This window comes from Eriocheir sinensis, unplaced genomic scaffold (assembly GCF_024679095.1).
Source record: "Eriocheir sinensis breed Jianghai 21 unplaced genomic scaffold, ASM2467909v1 Scaffold273, whole genome shotgun sequence".
Lineage (NCBI taxonomy): Eukaryota > Metazoa > Arthropoda > Malacostraca > Decapoda > Varunidae > Eriocheir > Eriocheir sinensis.
Window position 1 is genome coordinate 360,238 of NW_026111580.1, and position 19,227 is coordinate 379,464.

The following is a 19,227-nucleotide window of genomic DNA, read 5'->3' on the forward strand; positions in this document are numbered from 1 at the left end:
CTCGAGGTTGGGCGTTCTGTATCGTCTCCTCCAGTTCTTCTCCCCCCCGCACAGTTGCCACACATATACAGGGGCCTTGTCCGCCCTCGTATGGAGTATGCATCTCATGTGTTGGAGGGCTCCACTCACACAGCTCTTCTGGACAGAGTGAGAGTCTAGGCTCTTCGTCTCATCAGCTCTCCTCCTCCTACTAATAGTATTTACCTCTTAAATTCCGCCGCGATGATGCCTCTCTTTCTATCTTCTATCGATATGTCCACACTGACTGCTCTTCTGAACTTGCTAACTGCATGCCTCCCCCTCCCGCGGCCCCGCTGCACGACTTTCTACTCATGCTCATCCCTATACCGTCCAAACCCCTTATGCAGAGTTAACCAGCCTCTTCACTCTTTCATCCTCACGCTAGTAAACTCTGGAACAATCTTCCTTCATCTTTATTTCCTCCTGCCTACAGCTTGAACTCTTTCAAAGGAGGTTATCAGGACACCTCTACTCCCGAATTTGTCATTTCTTTCTGCCACCTCTTTTTATTCTTTTTTGGGAGCAGCGAGTAGCGGGGTTTTTTTTATTATTGTTTTCTTTTTTTGTGCCCTTGAGCTGTCTCCTTTGTTGTAGAAAAAATAACTTTCTTTCTTCCTTTATCCTCCATCTCTCCAAATCTCTCTTCAACAAAACCCTCCCCTTGTATTCTTTTCCTCTCCCTTCTTCTCCCTCCTTCTCTCTCTTCCTCTTCTCTCCTCCACTCAAGATATTCTCTCTCTCACAGATTCGGAAGGTTCCTAAACGACGCAGTACGTGACACCCGATCAAAAAACGACTCTCAGCCACGCCCTTCCACCCCGCCCGTGTAAATAGACGCCATGCATCGCATCAAACTCGTAACCGTGATCCCGCAAGTACCACCACCTCTATTACCAAGCCTCTAGATAACTTAAAAATCCTTAGTTTCAATGCGCGTAGCCTAAGAAACAAGTTTGATGAGCTGAGATGTTTTGCTCTAACAGAAAATATTGACATAATTGCTATAAACGAAACATTTATCGACACCACAAATATTGATTTAAGCTCCGAAAACAACATAGATGGCTACAGACACTTCAACAAAGATCGTGTAAACCGTATAGGCGGTGGCGTCGCCCTTTTTGTCAAAAGCTATTTGCAACCCACTGACAAAACACCAAGAAACAGTAACGTTGAACATTTGTGAGTGCGAGTAAACATTGCAAAAGTCAATTTAAATATATCTGTCACCTACAGGCCTCCCGAGCAATCACTCGATGACGATCTTGAATGTACAGCGTTTTAAGGCAGTCACTTAATAACAGTGACTCATTGATATTAGGAGACTTTAACCTCCCCCATATCGACTGGGCGACACGTCAGGTACAGAAGGCGAGTCACATAGAATGATCGAGTTTTTAGAAGAAAATTGTCTAAGCCAAATGGTTTCTGAACCAACACGACAAAATAACATACTCGACCATGTTATAACTACCCAAGATAACCTAGTCAGTAATGTCACGGTAGGAAAACACCTCGGTTCTTGCGATCATAAATTAGTGCGCGTCGACATTAGAGCTCAAACATCAGTGACTGAAAATAAAGTAAAGGTGCCGAATTTCAAAAGAGCTAACTTCGTAGAAATCCGACGAAAACTAACAGAAATACAACTATCAGATGACGGCAATGTAGAGGAAGCCTGGCTAAGCTTTAAAAATCACTTTCTCACTCAGCAGAACACATTCGTCCCCTTGTGCGAGAAGCGAAATAACACTAATAAAAGCCCACCTTGGTTTAATAGCGAAATTAAACACTCAGTCAAGGAGAGAAAATTGTATTACAGGCTAAAGAAACAACAAAGCACGCCCGAAAACATTAGACTTTATCATGATACCAGGCGACGAGTAAAAAGATTAGTATGTCAGGCAAAGCGTAGATATGAAGAAACTATTGCAACCAACTGTAAAAATAATCCAAAATTCTTCTTCAGTTACATAAACAACAGAAAGGCGATCAGAAGTGGAATTGTACCTTTAACAAACAGCGACGGTGCACTAGTGACTGACAGCCAACACATTGCAAACCTCTTAAACACAGCCAACACATTGCAAACCTCTTAAACAGTTACTTTTCCTCTGTGTTTAATACTAACAGTCTTCCTACCACTACCATCAGCACCAGTACTAATGTAAATCTCGAGCATGCATTGCCTAATTTTGAAATAACAACCGATGAAGTCAGGGGCGGACTGGCCATCTGGAGACTCTGGACTTTTCCAGATGGGCTGCCCAGTCTGTGGGCTGGTCTTCATAGGGAAAAATTACTGAGAGTTAACATATGCACAGAAAAAAGTTGTAATAAGTAAATACTGGAATAAAGAAGGGATATATATATATAGATATATATATATATATATATATATATATATATATATATATATATATATATATATATATATATATATATATCAATTAAGTAAAACAATACTAGATTGTAATATATAATAGTCCTTATTCCTTAAAAGACGAAGTACTGTCTCTAATTGAAAATAAAATGAGAGAGAGAGAGAGAGAGAGAGAGAGAGAGAGAGAGAGAGAGAGAGAGAGAGAGAGAGAGCGACCGTTCACACTGTCAGTTCTTGTAAGGCAGTGGGCCAGTGGCCAGCCTGTAGGGCCAGTGAACAGTGTTACCAGATCTAGCATAACATTCTGCTTTCAGCATAATCTGAGCAAATTTTGAATGTCTAGCAAAATTTCTAGCATACCCTCAATTTAGCATAATTCTAGCACAATTCTGAGGCGTTTGGCATAATTGTAGCACAATTGACTAAAGAGGTGAAAATTAACTGAAAATTGAGTAAAGTCCAACACAAATATGAAATAATCTCAAAGTAAACAATAAGCAATAGGAAATGATTTGATGTGCTTTTTCAGGAAGAGTGTGTCCGTTTTTAGGTCACATGTGTAGGAACCCTGCTACTGACTCCCTCAGGAGCCTCAAGTGTGTGTTCGTACATACGTATCGACATCTACCACCCCGCCAATGCAATGTCCATTGTCTGAGACTGATTCATTGGGTCCCATAATTTTTTCTCCTTTAGCACAATTTTACCTAATCTAGCATAATTTTACACCGAGTCTAGCATATTTCAGCACATGTGATCTGGTAACACTGCCGGTGAAGGAAACTTGGGAAGCTAGTACAGTGGTTGTTGACTCGTCGTGACTCGTAGGTGTTAGATGGCAGTGTGTAATTAATAATTATATACACAGGCCCAGGGTGTCCCACGACTCACGAGTTAAGGTCCATACTTGCACAAGGGCTGAATATGCTCACTTAGCTCACCAAGTGGGCTGCTTCAAAGACAAAAGTCCAGGGCCGATTTTAGTCCCAGTCCGCCCTGGATGAAGTCCTTAAAGCTCTCCAATCACTTAAAACAAATAAAAGTCCTGGGCCCGATGAAGTGTATCCTATACTGCTTAAAAAAGAGAGAAATACTCTCCTCCCTTACAACCATATTCAATATGTCCTTGCGACAAGGCATCGTCCCTTCGGATTGGAAAAAGGCCAACGTGACGCCGATTTTTAAGAAAGGAGACAAAAAATACCAGGTAACTACCGACCCATTAGTCTAACTTCAATTGTAGGTAAGCTACTTGAGAGCATAATTAGAGACAAAATTGTGAGTTACCTTGAAAGCCACTCATTATTTGGGGATTCACATCATGGCTTCCGTAACAAAAGATCCTGCCTATCAAACCTATTGACCTTTTATAACGACCTCTTCTCAGTTTATGACGTAACCAAGTCATTGGACGTAGTCTATCTTGATTTCCAGAAAGCGTTTGATAAAGTCCCACATCATAAATTAGTTTATAAATTATTGACGGTCAAGTAAACCAATGGATCGCGAATTGGTTGAGCAACAGACAACAAAGAGTGGTGATTGACGGATTTAACTCAGAGTGGGCGCCGGTCACTAGTGGCGTCCCTCAGGACTCGGTTCTTGGCCCAGTGCTCTTCATTATTTACATCAACGACGTGGATGTTGGACTCAATAATCACATTAGTAAACTAGCAGACGACACAAGGATTGGTAACTCGGTTCTCACTGACGAAGACAGGCAAAGCCTCCAAGAGGATTTGCACAAAATTTCAGCTTGGTCGGATAGATGGGAGATGCCCTTTAACGTAGACAAGTGCAAGGTCCTTCAAGTTGGAACAAGAAATAAGAAGTTCGATTACGAAATGGGCGGCGTTAAACTCACAAGCGTTCAATGCGTTAAGAACCTGGGGTTCAAAATCACGTTAAACCTCAAATTCTCACATCAATGTATCGATGCAGCAAATAAAGCGAACAGAATGTTGGGTTCATTAAAAGAAACTTTTTATTCAAGAATAAAGATATAATACTTCCGCTCTAGAATAGTTTAGTCAGACCCCACTTGGAATATGCGGTACAGTTTTGGTCTCTCCACCATGCAAAGGACATTGCTAAATTAGAAGGTGTTCAGCGTCGGGCAACAAAAATGATCCCTTCCTTGCGCAACAAATCTTCCGAAGAAAGGCTTTCCACCCTTAACATGTTCTCTCTTCAGAAACGTCGCCTCCGAGGAAAACTGATCGAATGTTTTAAAATACTTAATGGTTTCACGAATGTAGACAGAACAAAATTGTTTATGATCGAAGAAACTTTGCGAACGAGGAACAATGGCATAAAACCAAATGTAGACAAGTAAATTCAGACTGCACCAAATTTTTCTTCACCAACGTTGTAGTGCGAGAATGGAATAAGCTCCACCCTCAGTGGTCCAGTGTAACACGATTGACTTCTTTAAAAACAAGCTCGACCGTCACTTCCTTCAACTTAATATTAATTAGAGTAGAAATGCAACGTTTTGGAGCCATTTGATTAGTGTAGAATCACTTTTAAGGACAGACCACCTGGTCTGGAATAATAATGGTCTAATTTTCTTTGCACAATCTTGTAAATCCATGAATCTGTTGTGTGGTCGTTTTTGTAATCTTTAATAAATCTCTCTCTCTCTCTCTCTCTCTCTCCTCTCTCTCTCTCTCTCTCTCTCTCTCTCTCTCTCTCTCTCTCTCTCTCTCTCTCTCTCTCTCTCTCTCTCTCTCTCTCTCTCTCTTCTCCTCTCTCTTCCTTCTTCCTTCTCTCTCTTCCCTTCCTTCCTCTCTTTATCCTTTCCTTCCTTCTTCCGTTCTCTTTCCTTCTCCTTCCTTCTCTACCCTTCCTCTCTCTTCCTTCCTCTCTCTTCTTCCGTCTCCCCTTTCTCCCTTCAGCTCTATCCTCAATCGTCCTCCTTTCCTCTTCTTCCTTCTCCTCTTTCTCCCTTATCCTTCTCCTCTTCCACATCTAAGATAAACCCATATTCTCTTCCTCGGTCACTCTCTCCCTCTCCCCCCCCCCCCCCCCAGGACAATCCTCTTATTCATTCATCACGCATGCAGGCAATCTCCCTTTTCTTAAGACTAATGTTGCTACTAATTACGCCAGGTGAGCTTCCCTTGTCCTCCAAACCCCTTTCCCCCACTCTTCCTTCCTCCTCTTCCCTTCCCTTCCCTTCTCTTCTCTTCCTTCCCTTCCCTTCTCTTCCTTCCTTCCTTCTTCCCTTCCTTCCTTCCTTCCCTTCCTTCTCTTCCTTCCTTCTTCCTTTCTTCCTTCCTTCTCTTCCTTTTCTTCCTTCCTTCCTTCTCTTCCTTCCTTCTCTTCCCTTCCCTTCCCTTCCTTCCTTCCCTTCTCATCCCTTCCCTTCCTTCCTTCTGTACCCTTCCTTTCTCTCCCTTTCTCCCTTCTTCCCTTCCCTTTCCTTCTCCTCCTTCTCCTCCCTTCCCCCTTCCTTCCCTTCCTTCCTTCCTTCCTTCCCCTTCCTTCCCTTCTCTTCCTCCCCTTCCTTTCCTTCCCCTTCTCTTCCTTCCCTTCCTTCTCTTCCCCTTCCTTCCCTTCTCTTCCTTCCTCTTCACTTCCCTTCCTTCCCTTCCCCTTCCTTCCTTCCCTTCCTTCCTTCCCTTCCTTCCCTTCCCTTCTCTTCCCTTTCCTTCACTTCCTTCCTTCCTTCCCTTCCTTCCCTTCCTTCCTTCTCTTCTCTTCTCTTCCTTCCTTCCTTCTCTTCTCTTCCTTCCTTCCCTTCCCCTTTCTTCTCTTCCCTTTTCTTCTTCCTTCTCTTCCTTCCCATTTCCTTCTCTTCCCTTCCCCTTCCTTCTTCCTTCCCTTCCTTCACCTTCCTTCCCCTTCCTTCTCTTATTCTCTTCCTTCCCCTTTCTTCCTTCCTTCTCCTTCCCTTCCTTCCTTCCCTTCCTTCCCTTCCCCTCCCTTCTTTTCCTTCCTTCCTGCCCTTCCCTTCCCTTCACTTTCCTTCCACTTTCCTTCTCTTCCCTTCACTTCACTTCCCTTCCCTTCTCTTCCTTCCTTTCTTCTCTTCCTTCCCTTCTCTTCCCTTCTCTTCCTTCCCTTCCCTTCCCTTCAGTTCTCTTCCCTTCACTTCCTTCCCTTCCTTCTTTCTTCCTTCACTTATCTTCCCTTCCTCTCTTCGCTTCCCTCTCATTCTCTTCTCTTCCCTTCCCTTCCCTCTCATTCTCTTCTCTTCCCTTCCCCTTCCTTCCTTCCTTCCCTTCCTTCTCTTCCTTCCTTCCTTCTCTTCCCTTCCCTTCTTCCTTCCCTTCCTTCTCTTCCCTCACTTCCTTCTCTCTTTCTTCCCTTCCGTTCTTCCTTCCCTTCAAGTCTTCCTCTTCACTTCCTTCCCTTCACTTCCTTCTTCCTTCCCTTCCTTCCTTCTCTTCCTTTCTTCACTTCTCTTCCTTCCCCTTTCAATTCTTCTTCCCTTCCTTTCCTTCTCTTCCTTCCCTTCACATCTCTTCCTTCACTTCCTTCTCTTCCCTTCCCTTCACTTCTCTTCCCTCACTTCCTTCTCTTGACTTCTCTTCCTTCCCTTCCCTTCTCTTTGCTTCCCTTTCCCTTCCCTTCCCATCCCTTCCATTCTCCTTCCCCTCCCTTCCATTCCTCTTCCCTTCTCTTCCTTCCTTCCCTTCACTTCCCATCGTTTCTCTCCGCTTCCCTTCCATTCCTTTTCTTTCCCTTCCACATCTATATGAATCCACCCTTTCCTCTATCTACACAAATGGTCTCCTCTCATCCCTTTTCTAACCCATTCCTTATAACTTCCTCACATCCCGGCTCTCCTCCTCTTCCATAACTACCTTCTCCCCATCCCACCTTCCCTATCCTTACCCATATGTTCCCTTTTCCTACCCTCCCTTTTATACCACGTTTTTCGTACTTTTCTCCCATCCTCTTCTCTCCCACTTCCCTCTCCCTCCCTCCATCCCCGTCACCTGGAGGACAGAGGCTGCACCAAGCACAAGTGAGCACTAAATTGGTTCCTGGGAGCGTCGGGGCCGGGATCTGGTAATATGTCAGCTAAGTCTCCGCCGGAAGATTTTTTTTTACCTGCAATTTTTTTTTCTCGCGGCTAGGATTAATGATGAAGATGAAGGTTTTTTTTGTGTGCGTTATATTTTTGTTTCTGTCTGTTTGTCTGTACGTGTAAGTCTTTTCCTGTATGTAAGTGTATGTTTTGTCTCTCTCTCTCTCTCTCTCTCTCTCTCTAGCGTATATATTTTAAGGCTTTTTTATTCTTTTTCCGGGTAAAGAGAAGAGTTAATTTATTTGTCTTATTCTTGTTTCCCTCTCGTCTTTAATCTGCTTTCAGGAATAATACGAGTACATTTAAATTAATCTGCATTTTTTAGCACTATTTACTTTGCTTAATTCTTGCCTGAGTTTACACTGGTTATATATTTTACGTATTTAGTTCTTTCATTCTATATTCATTGTGTATGTTTTTTTTATTTTTTTCTTATAAGCACAAACTACTTTTTACATTATACGCCTTTTTAACGTGTTTTTTTTTACCTGCACGGCCTCGGTCACCTGGAGAGCACAATACAGGCAGACGTCATGCTTTAATTACTTTTTCCTCACAGCCAAGGTCGATATATCTTTTTTTCTAACTTTCGTATCATTTCCTTTTTAGTCCGCAACGTTCGCTCAGTTCCGTGTTTTGTTTACCACCGTGCAGCTCTGAGTGTCGGTGTTATCAGCGTGTGTGACTCGTGCTTGCTCTGTCCGGCTTGCCCTCACTTGTTCTGTTAATAAGTCTGCGGGAGTGAATGTTTTGTTTTTAGACTGTGCCTGAATATGTTGCGGCTGGGACGAGTTTATGTGCGCTCTCGTGTTTTTCTTTTACATGTGTGTGTGTGTGTGTGTGTGTGTGTGTGTGTGTGTGTGTGTGTGTGTGTGTGTGTGTGTGTGTGTGTGCTCTAGATGGTGTGTAGGGTGTTTCTGTGTTTCTGTGTCATGAGGGGGACGTGAGAGACTTTGCTCGTCTGTGATTCTATTTGTCTTTTGTGTACATTGTCGTGGTAAAGTTTTTGTATTTTTTTTTGTTTTGTTTTAATGTTTGTGCGTTTGCATGTTTGCTCTTTATTTGAGGGATTTCGCTTGTAGCTTTTATTTATAGTTTTGTTTGTTTTGTGTATATACTTGTCAAGCTTTGTGTATTTCCTTGATTGTTTGATTTTCGGTTCGTTTTTGTCTTTTTTTTTTCCTTACCTGGAACCAAAACTTCCATAAATATGCAAAATTTCAACGTGGCACTTTGTCGACAACTCGAGTAAAGTAGAATCAGCGTGATGACATTAGTTATTCAGAAAGTTCTACATCTACATATTCTTCATTGATGTGTTTTTTTCTCATGTTTTCAGGAGGGTGAGTTGTGCGTCTTCAAGTCACCGCGTCGTGTACGTAAGTGTTGAAGTGTATGTGAGTGTGTGTGTGTGTGTGTGTGTGTGGTTCATTGGTTGATGGTCATAAGAAACAGAATCAGCACACATGTAAAAGGAACACAGGAAAACTAAACTAAACAAAACAAACAGTGAAGACAACGAAACTTTAGAAACATTCACGTCCGTTCCAATCGCCGGACACGACCCGTCCATCATCGCCATCTCTTAACCCACCTCCTCCACCCCCCCCCAACTACAACACCCATCTCTCCCTCCATCCCTTCTTCCAGCTCCCCAACCACATCCATTCCCCCCAGTCACCATATCTAGCTCTCCCTCCACCTCCTCCATCATTTCCATTTCTTTCTCCACTTTCGCCACGTCCACCTAACCTCTCAACCATCTCCTGCTCCCCCATTACCACTCGTCTCCCCCTCCCACCACCTCCATCTCCTTACCGCCACCCCTTCGCCACGCAGCCACCCAGCGGAGAGACGGGTGACGGTGTAATAGAGGAGTGAGTACCGGACGACATAGGTACTGTGAGGCGGGTGACGGGAGAATGGGTGGGATGGAAGTGATTTGGAGGTGGATACTGGTTAGTGGGCAACGTGGGTGAGGTTAGTGGACATGTGTGAGGTGAGGTGAGGTGAATGGGAAAATGAATTAACGGGTGAGAAAGTCGGGAGATATGGAAGGTTGGGAGGAAGGGGGTGAAGGGACACACGGGGGGGGGGGGGGCTGTTATCGTGGGAGCTATTCGTTTTCGTTGCAAGAGGTCAAAGGTTAAATGCTACGTTATCCGGCGTACTGACTTTGTTTCTTCCTCCTCTTTATCTTTCTATTATTATTATTATTATTATTATTATTATTATTATTATTATTATTATTATTATTATTATTATTATTAATATTATTATTATTATTATTATTGTCATTGTTATCAGTGTTGCATTGGTGTTGTTTTCTTGCACTGATAATGATTTTTTATAACATCGTGTCTGTGTTACTTGCCACAACAATATTGAAGTCTTTATCGCGATCACAATATTTCATTATTTTTCCTGTTAGTACCATCATGCGTATTATTTTTTCAATGCGTTTTTGTCTTCATTACCAAAATTTTATATATATATTTTAACGCCATTTCCACATCTCCGTAATTTTTATCGACATGAACAAACTTTCGTATTCATTCGACGGTCCTGGAACCGGGGAGGGGGTAACGTAAGAGGAAAAGCAGAAAAGATTAAGGAAGAAGAGCAAACGAAAGAAGGAAATATAAAGGAAACAGAGGGAGGGCCAATGCGACGGAGATGAGTTCCGAGGCCACGTGCAGCTAAGGCCTTGCGACCATTATAGAGAGATATTTTTTTTTACAACAAAGGAGACAGCTCAGGGGCAACAAAAAGTGGAGAAAAAAAGCCCGCTACACACTGCTCCCACAACAGACATAAGTAAAGAGTGGGCAATTTCGGGTGGAGAGGTGTCGGATACACTTTTTTTGAGAGAGGTCAAGTCATAGGCAGGAGGGAATACACTAGAAGGCTCTTCCAGAATTTATCAGTGTAAGGATGATAGAGTGAAGATGCTGGTTAACTCGTGCGTAAGGGATTTGGACAGTAAAGGGATGAGCTTGAGTAGAAAGTCGTGTGCGGCGGATCCGCGGTAGGGGGGCAGGCATGCAGTTAGCAAGTTCAGAAGAGCAGTCAGCGTGAAAATATCGATAGAAGACAGAAAGAGAGGCAACATGGCGGAGGAATTTAAGAGGTAGAAGACTATCAATAAGAGCAGGAGAGCTGATGACACGAAGAGCCTTAGACTCCACTCTGTCCAGGAGAGCTGTGTGAGTGGAGCCCCCCACACGTGAGATGCATACTCCATGCGAGGGTGGACAAGGCCCCTGTATATGGGCAGCATCTGTAGGGGGAGAACTGGCGGAGACGATACAGAACACCCAACCTCGAGGAAGCTGTTTTAGTGAGAGAGGAGATATGGAGTTTCCAGCTGAGATTTTGAGTTAAGGATACACCGAAGATGTTTAGTGTAGGAGCATGTGACAGCTGAGTGTTGTCGAAGAAAAGGGGATAGGAGTGTGGAAGGTTGTGTCGAGTATAAAGAAATTGAGTTTTTGAGGAGTTTAAGGACACCAGGTTCTTCTTGCCCCAATCGGATATGATAGTAAGGTCTGAGGTTAAGCGTTCTGCGTCCTCCAGCCTGGAATCGTATAGTTCCTGTTTTATGGCCTTCTATCAAAAGAAGTTGAATAATGCAGAGTAAAGTCATCGGCGTAAAAATGGATCGGACAGTTCGTTTTGGAAAGATCATCAATGAACAATAGAAAAAGAGTGGGAGATAGAACAGAGCCCTGTGTGACACCACTACTGATATGTTTAGAGGAAGAACAGTGACCGTCTACTACAGCAGTGATAGATCGGTCAGAGAGGAAACTGGAGATAACAGATAAAGGTTCAGAGAAAAAAGATAGTAACCTTAGGAGGATGGTTTGTAAAGCAAAGATTTGCGCCAGACCCTATGAAAAGCTTTTGATATGTCTAGCACAACAGCAAGAGTTTCACCGAAACGGCTATGAGAAGATGATCAAGAGTCATTTGGGAAAGCAAGAAGCTCACCAGTAGAACGCCTCATGCAGAACCCATACTGGCGATCAGAAAGAAGAAGATAAGTGGATAAATGCTTAGGAAACTTCCGGCTAAGGATTGATTCAAAAGCTTTAGATAGACAGGAAAGTAAAGTTATAGGGCGGAAGTTTGAGGGATTGGAACTGTCACCCTTCTTAGGCACCTGCTGTACGAAGACGTACTTCCAGCAGGAAGGAAAAGCAGATGTTGACTGGCAGAGGCGATAGAGTTTGACCAGGCAGGGTGTCAGCACGGAAGCACAGTTTCTAAGTACAACAGGAGGCACTCCATCAGGTCCATAACCCTTCTGAGGGTTGAGGCCAGAGAGGGCATAGAAAACATCGTTCTTAAAAATCTTAATAACAGGCATAAAGGAGTCAGAGGGTCGATGAGTAGGAGGAATATACCCAGAATCGTCCAGAGTGGAGGTTTTACAGAAAAGGCTGAGAAAAGAGTTTAGCCTTAGAGATAGATGAGACGGCGGTGCTGCCGTCAGGGTTAAGGACAGGTGGGAAGAATGAAGAAGTGAAATTAGAGGAGATGTTTTTGGCAAGGGGGCAGAAGTCTCTAGGAGAATTAGAAAAAGAAATGTTTTGACATTTACTATGGAGGAAAGAGCTTTTGGTAAGTCGAAGAATAGATTTGGCATGATTCCGGGAAGAAATGTAAAGCTCATGATTGTGCGAAGGCACTAGTGACTAGTACCTTTTGTGCTGCCTCTCTATATTTGATTGCGGAGTAGAAAAAGTACACGTAAAGTGTGCCTCCATTCCAGAGATAATCACCTCAGTGATGCGTTGGGCACGTAAAGAGGGGTCTCTCTCCACCAATAATCATTCCACGGGAAATCGGAAAAGTACATCCACAGGTCATCCTACCGAGCTGAAGCAAAATGCCAGAAGCACCGCCTCTTCGCAGGGTCCAGAGGTTGTACAGGAGCGATAGGACAGGATACAGGAATAAGGTTGTGATCGGAGGAGCCCAACGGAGAGAACAGTTTGACAGAGTAAGCAGAAGACTTTGAGGTAAGGAAGAGGTTTAGTCTGTTGGACCTGTCTCTAAGACTGTTGGGAATACGTGTAGTGTACTGAACCAATTGCTATAGATCATTGAGGATAGCAAAGTTGTAGGCTTGTTCACCAGGCTGGTCAGTGTAAAAGGATGAAAGCCAACGCTGGTGGTGAACATTGAAATCTCCTAAGATATAGATTTCAGCGAAGGGAGAGTGGGTCAAGATGTGCTCCTCTTTAGAGTTCAGGTAGTCAAAGAATTTTATATAGTTGGTAGAGTTAGGTGAGAGATACACAGCACAGATGTATTTAGTAATAGAATGACAATGAAGTCTTAGTCAGATGGTGTGAAACTCTGAAGAGTCAAGGTTGTGGGCATGAGAGCAAGTGATGTCGTTGCGTACGCAGACGCAACATCCAGCTTTGCATTGAAATTTAGGATAGAGATAGTAGGAGAGAACAGAGTAGAGATTGCTGTCAGTAGCCTCAGAAACCTGTGTTTCGGTGAGGAAGAGAAAGCGAGGTTTAGAGGAGGAGAGGTGGTGCTCCACAGAATGAAAATTAGGACGTAGACCGCGAATGTTGCAGAAGTTAATGAAGAGAAAGTTCGAAGAGGTATCAAGACACCTCTTGGGTCGAGGGCCGAAAGTGGAGTCCGCTCTGGGGGCATTTGTGGTCGCCCCCCCCCAAAAAAAAAAAAAAAAAAAAAAAAAACGAGGATTCCGAGGCATTACTTGGAGTCGCCATTTTTTATTAAAAAAAAAAAAAGTAACTGGTGTATGTGTGTAGCGCGTATGTAGTGTGGTGTGGAAAGAAATAGGATCTGTCCTAGATAGCAGATAGTCCTTAAAATATCAGTAACAAAAAAAAAAAAACATGATCATTAGTTTCACCTTCACGATTAGCCTCATCACCGTCATCATTAGTCCCTGTGATTGTATGTACGTCATCACTCCCTGCTAATTGGCTGAACCAGTGAACCCTACACTATGGACCAGAAACTTGCCCCAGCCCTGTCAATAAGCCGCGAATTTTGGAAAATCAACCGCTTTGGTACGAATCGCCATAACTCCCTTATTTCTGGGGCTACATAAATGTTTTTGGTATCAATCGACGGCGAAATGAAAAGGCTATATGTTTTAATAAGCGACCGGCTCAAAAACCGATTCGAAAGGGTAAAAAATAGAATAATAAACTACTGAAAAAAACCCTATTTTGGAGTCTTCAACCTTGAAACCCACTCATTTTTTTAGAATTTCTAAAACCTTATTTGATAAATAATTTAGCCCTACCAATCTGCTTTTTAATATGATGCATAACATTTTCCTACTCCCAGTAGTTTCGTTGCTAGAGTTCGAAACGTAAACCCTTTTGAGAACCTTGCTATTGCCTCTAGAAAGCTGTAATTTGGGATGTATCCTGATTATTAATCTGTATTAATAAAGCTTTCATTTGCCACCAAGCACGCCTTCCTGGCTTCAGTAGTTTTTGCTCGAGCGTGACCAGAAGGCGCGACAAAAATTCGCCGAACTGACTCATTTCACGCGCCGCGACGAAAAACATTCCTGGCGCCACAAAAAAATAAAATATCTGCATAAGAATTCATATATATATATATATATATATATTTTTTTTTTTTTTACATTGCAGCCTATTGCGCCGGTAGGCTTCTTCCAGGTGGATCCTGATGGTCGGTCCAAGGCTTCATTCCGGTAGGTCCTGATGGTCGGCCCAGCCCGTTCTGGCGCAGGCGAGTGTTTATAGTGGCGCCATCTTGCATTGGCTCATGCTGCCCTCCCAGAGCTCATCTTTGATCCTAGAATCTAGAGTCCGGGTTGATAGGTGGTCTTCTGGACAGCATGTGGGTAGTTTTAAGCCACTCGGCGGCGGCTGAAAAATCCCAACTTGGTGGCACCGGGCGGGGATTGAACTCGCGTCCTCCTGAACACGAGGCCGTTACTTTGACGACTCAGCCACCGCCTCCCCTAAATATATATGAACACTTCAATATGTTGCCTGTCTTATATTAAAATCATTTTAAGATATCTATATGAAAATATATATATTTAAATATATACTTTATATATATATATATATATATATATATATATATATATATATATATATATATATATATATATATATATATATATATATATATATATATATATATATATGTATATATATATATATATATATATATATATATATATATATATATATATACCCACGTGAGTACACACCGAGTGGGGGAGATGAGAATATGGATGATGGGAATGGGAGGAGGTGCAGAACGTGATGCTTGGAGGGAGGGAAAGAAGGAAAAGGAGGGATGGGGAAGGAGAAGTAATGAGGAAAATAGGAGATGATGTGAAGTGGAGAGGGGACTTATAAGAGTGATGCCTGGTAGGTGAGGGAAAGATAAAAAGAGGAGATGAGAAGTAGAGATAATGGGAAAGGGAAGAAGTGGAAGACGAAGCTCGTCGTTTGTTTGGTGAGTGCAAAATGGATGCATATCAGGAATGATGCAAAATAACAAATAATAAGGATGAGTAGCGATAGATAATATATAAATAATAGCATTCACTACCCTTTCGAGGTTTTCTGACATAGTAGACACAGTATGTAAATGATCGGACTGTTCCAAAAGTCGTTTGTTTCATTATACATCCTGTCTTGCTTTGGACTGCGTAGAAAGTTGTACAGGCTGTTGCAAATGAGAAAAAAAAACAACGTCATTTTGCATTACACAAAGTGCAGTTGGTGATTGAAACAATGTACATATGACATCACAGTTGCTCCATCATAACATTGAGATATATAACTACAATCTAGTCCACATTCATTTAGTGTTTTAAGTGTTAATGAGGCCAGGCTTTCTGCCTCAAAATTATCTGTTGCTGGCATAACAATTAGACTCTCCTTTACTTTACACATCGTACAACTACAGATACAGTATACTTTTCTGTGTTGGTTGGGTCACGAGCTCCATCAGACTTAATGCTGAAAAATTGTGTGTCAGCCTCCTTGATATCATAAACAACATTCTCTATGACTGTCTCTCATAATGTCTATTATCTCATTCTGAATCCTTGCAGAAGTGTAGGGGGCACTCTTTGGAGTCATTTGAATAATCTCTGAGAGCTTCTTATCTATAGACAATGTATACTGAAGTAACTTCATAAAAAGACCAGATGGCTCACCTTGAGACTCACCACTTGTATCGAGACACCCTGCTCCACTCCTACAATCTCCACGCATAGGTAGCTCATTCACACAGAACAACTGAATTACCTCTACCACTGATTTTATATAGTACCTGTTTTCTCCAACTGCTTTTCGTTGACCATTGTACTGACACTCTGGTTGTTCTCCATGCGCATTTTTCTCGCCATGGCTTCTATGCGAGTTTGAGGATTTTCGTGTTTTTGGAAACCTTTATGTTTGTCTAACGCATGGCACCAGCTTGAGTAACCCTCTTTAGTAAATGTACAGTCTTTAGAAGAAATTTTAAAATGTCTACAGAGCAACAAAATGCTGCCCCCTTTTTACTGAACACTCAAGCCATGTGCGTCCATTATACCAGGATGCTGAGAAGTCTCTCTTACTATTACCATACAGCTTTGGGTTAAAAGAAGCAAACTTAGGCTGTACTGGTTCACGATCAGCCTCCCTTAAATCTGAAGGAATTTTGATTTCACTTGGTCCTGATCCATCTCTACCAGTCTTGTTTTTTCTCAGTTTTTTCTTTTTTATGAGGCTTGAAATATGAAGCAACAGACATAGCTGATAATTTTGTGAAGATTCTTCACACGAATCTATCCATATGGTCACATTGCTCCTGACCTGTAGGAGTGACACCAAGCTCTTGGTAAAGTCATATTATGGTATGGGGTAGAATACAAGCTGCAATCCCATACTGTATATAGGCCTAAAAAACTATGATTGGCCTAAAGATAATGAAAAAATAGCCTTGACTTTCCTAGCCCGACCTGACCTCATAACACTGGTCAAAAAATCTTGATAAAACTTATTGTGAAGGAATGTGGCCAGGCGTCGTTAAGATGGAGGGGATGCGCCAGACCAATCCTCTCTTTAGGCCCGTTAATACTTATTGTGGAGGAATGTGGCCAGGCGTCGTTAAGATGGAGGGGATGCGCCAGACCAATCCCCTCTTTAGGCCCGTTAATACTTATTGTGGAGGAATGTGGCCAGGCGTCGTTAAGATAGAGGGGATGCGCCAGACCAATCCTCTCTTTAGGCCCGTTAATACTTATTGTGGAGGAATGTGGCTTGGCGTTGTTAAGGTGGAGGGGATGCGCCAGACCAATCCTCTCTTTAGGCCCGTTAATACTTATTGTGGAGGAATGTGGCTTGGCGTTGTTAAGGTGGAAGGGATGCGCCGGTGGACGTGGAATTCAGCCCACACGGGATTCAGCCCATGGAATTCAGCCCACGCGGGATTCAGCCCACGGAATTCAGCCCACGCGGGGTTCAGTCCACACGGGATTCAGCCCAAGGAATTCAGCCCACGCGGGATTCAGCCCACACGGGATTCAGCCCACACGGGATTCCGCCCACACGGAATTCAGCCCACGGAATTCAGCCCACACGGAATTCAGCCCACATGGGATTCAGCCCACGCGGGATTCAGCCCACGCGGGATTCAGCCCACACGGGATTCAGCCCACGCGGGATGCAGCCCACAGGATTCAGCCCACACGGGATTCAGCCCTCGGAATTGCGAATGTGAACACACCCTCTCTCATCACGTATATATGCACTCGAACGAAAACACACATAATCTTCTCTAGCTTAGAGTGTGCGTGTGAATGTGAACACACACACACACACACACACACACACACACACACTCTCTCTCTCTCTCTCTCTCTCTCTCTCTCTCTCTCTCTCTCTCTCTCTCTCTCTCTCTCTCTCTCTCTCACACACACACACGTTGTAGGAGTTTTAGTTTCTTGTGAGAGCTGGCAACTGCGAGCCAGGCTCAAGGACACAGCCAGTGGGGGAGTCAGTCAGACCAGACGCCCGCCAGGTCACTGTACGCCTGCGGCTATTACACTCACATCCAGCCACTCTGTGTTTCTGTTATACCCAACACACGTTTATATGCAGACTCGAGCGAAAAAACACATACAATCTTCTCTTGCTTAGGAGAGTGCGTGCGTGTGAATGTGAACACTCTCTCTCTCTCTCGCATATATACAGACTCGAACGGAAACACACACATTTCTTCTCCAGCTTAGGCGAGTGTGTGTGCGTGCGAATGTAAACACGCACGCACACACACACACACACACACACACACACACACACACACACACACACACACACACACACACACTCTCTCTCTCTCTCTCTCTCTCTCTCACTCTCTCACACACACACATTAATATGCAGACTCCTACAAAAACACACAATCTCTAACTTAGGTGAGTGCGTGCGTGTGAATGTGAACTCTCTCTCTCTCTCTCTCTCTCTCTCTCTCTCTCTCTCTCTCTCTCTCTCTCTCTCTCTCTCTCTCTCTCTCTCTCGTATATACATGCAGACTCGAGCGAAAACACACACATCTTCTCTATTTTACCAGTTTAGTGAGAGATAGATAACGAATAAAATGATCCCTCTGTAGCGTACAATAGTAGACTGGAACAGGACACGTTCGCACCGTGTACAGCGCCTCGCAAGTCCCTGTTCTGAACACAGCTCTTGCATTGTCATCAGTGCCATTTGCTGCTCTGCTCTGCCCACGCACTCGCCTAAGCTAGATAAAATGGCATATTTGACGGAAAGAGGAAACCAAGTGAAGAGGGTTGGGGGCTTTGAGTATGTCCTGAGGAAAGACCGAATGGGAAAGAACGGAGAACTCACCTGGAGATGCAGAGAAAATGTGAAATTCAAGTGTCCAGCCAGTATAAGAACCTTACAGGGGATAGTTCTTGATGGTCAAAGAAACCCTAATCATTCACACCCTGGGGATCCTCTAACTGGAGAAGTCAGGCAAGTGCAGTCACACATCAGGTCTGCTGCGACAGCTGGGCAAGATTCCACCACGTCAATTTTGGCAGAAAACATGACTGGCTTGTCACAAGATGTTCTCCAAAGGCTACCCAAAAGATCAACCCTGGAAGACAACGTGAGGGCCAAAGGGCGTGCAACCAACCCTGTTGAACCAAACCCTCAATCCTTGAATTTTGCCATACCTGCCAGGTTCACAGATATTGTCCTGCATGACAGTGGTTCTCAAGATCCCAGCAGGATCCTGATTTTGGGAGACATGAACTTACTTCATGTCTTAGAGAATGCTGAGGTGTGGCTTGGTGATGGAACCTTCGCAGTTGTTCCCAGTATCTATTTCCAGCTGTACACCATACATGCCAAAGTGGGTAATAAGTTCCCACCTTGTGTGTACTTTCTTCTACCAAACAAAATGCAGGTCACCTATGTGCAAATGCTGGAAGCTCTTGCAAATATAATTCCAGATGCAAACCCCCAGACAATTCTGACGGACTTCGAGAATGCTGCACAGAATGCTTTCCGCCAGGTACACCCCAATGCAGACATCAAGGGTTGTCTTTTTCATCTTGGGCAGTCAGTCCAACGAAAGGTCGCAGAACTTGGCTTGAAAGTGGACTACGAGAGTAACGTAGAATTCAACATGTCTGTGAAATCCTTGGTTGCTCTCTCTTTTGTGCCTGAGGAAGATATACTGGTCATCTTCAACACCTTGGCTGACAGCTTTCCTCCTCTGGATAGGG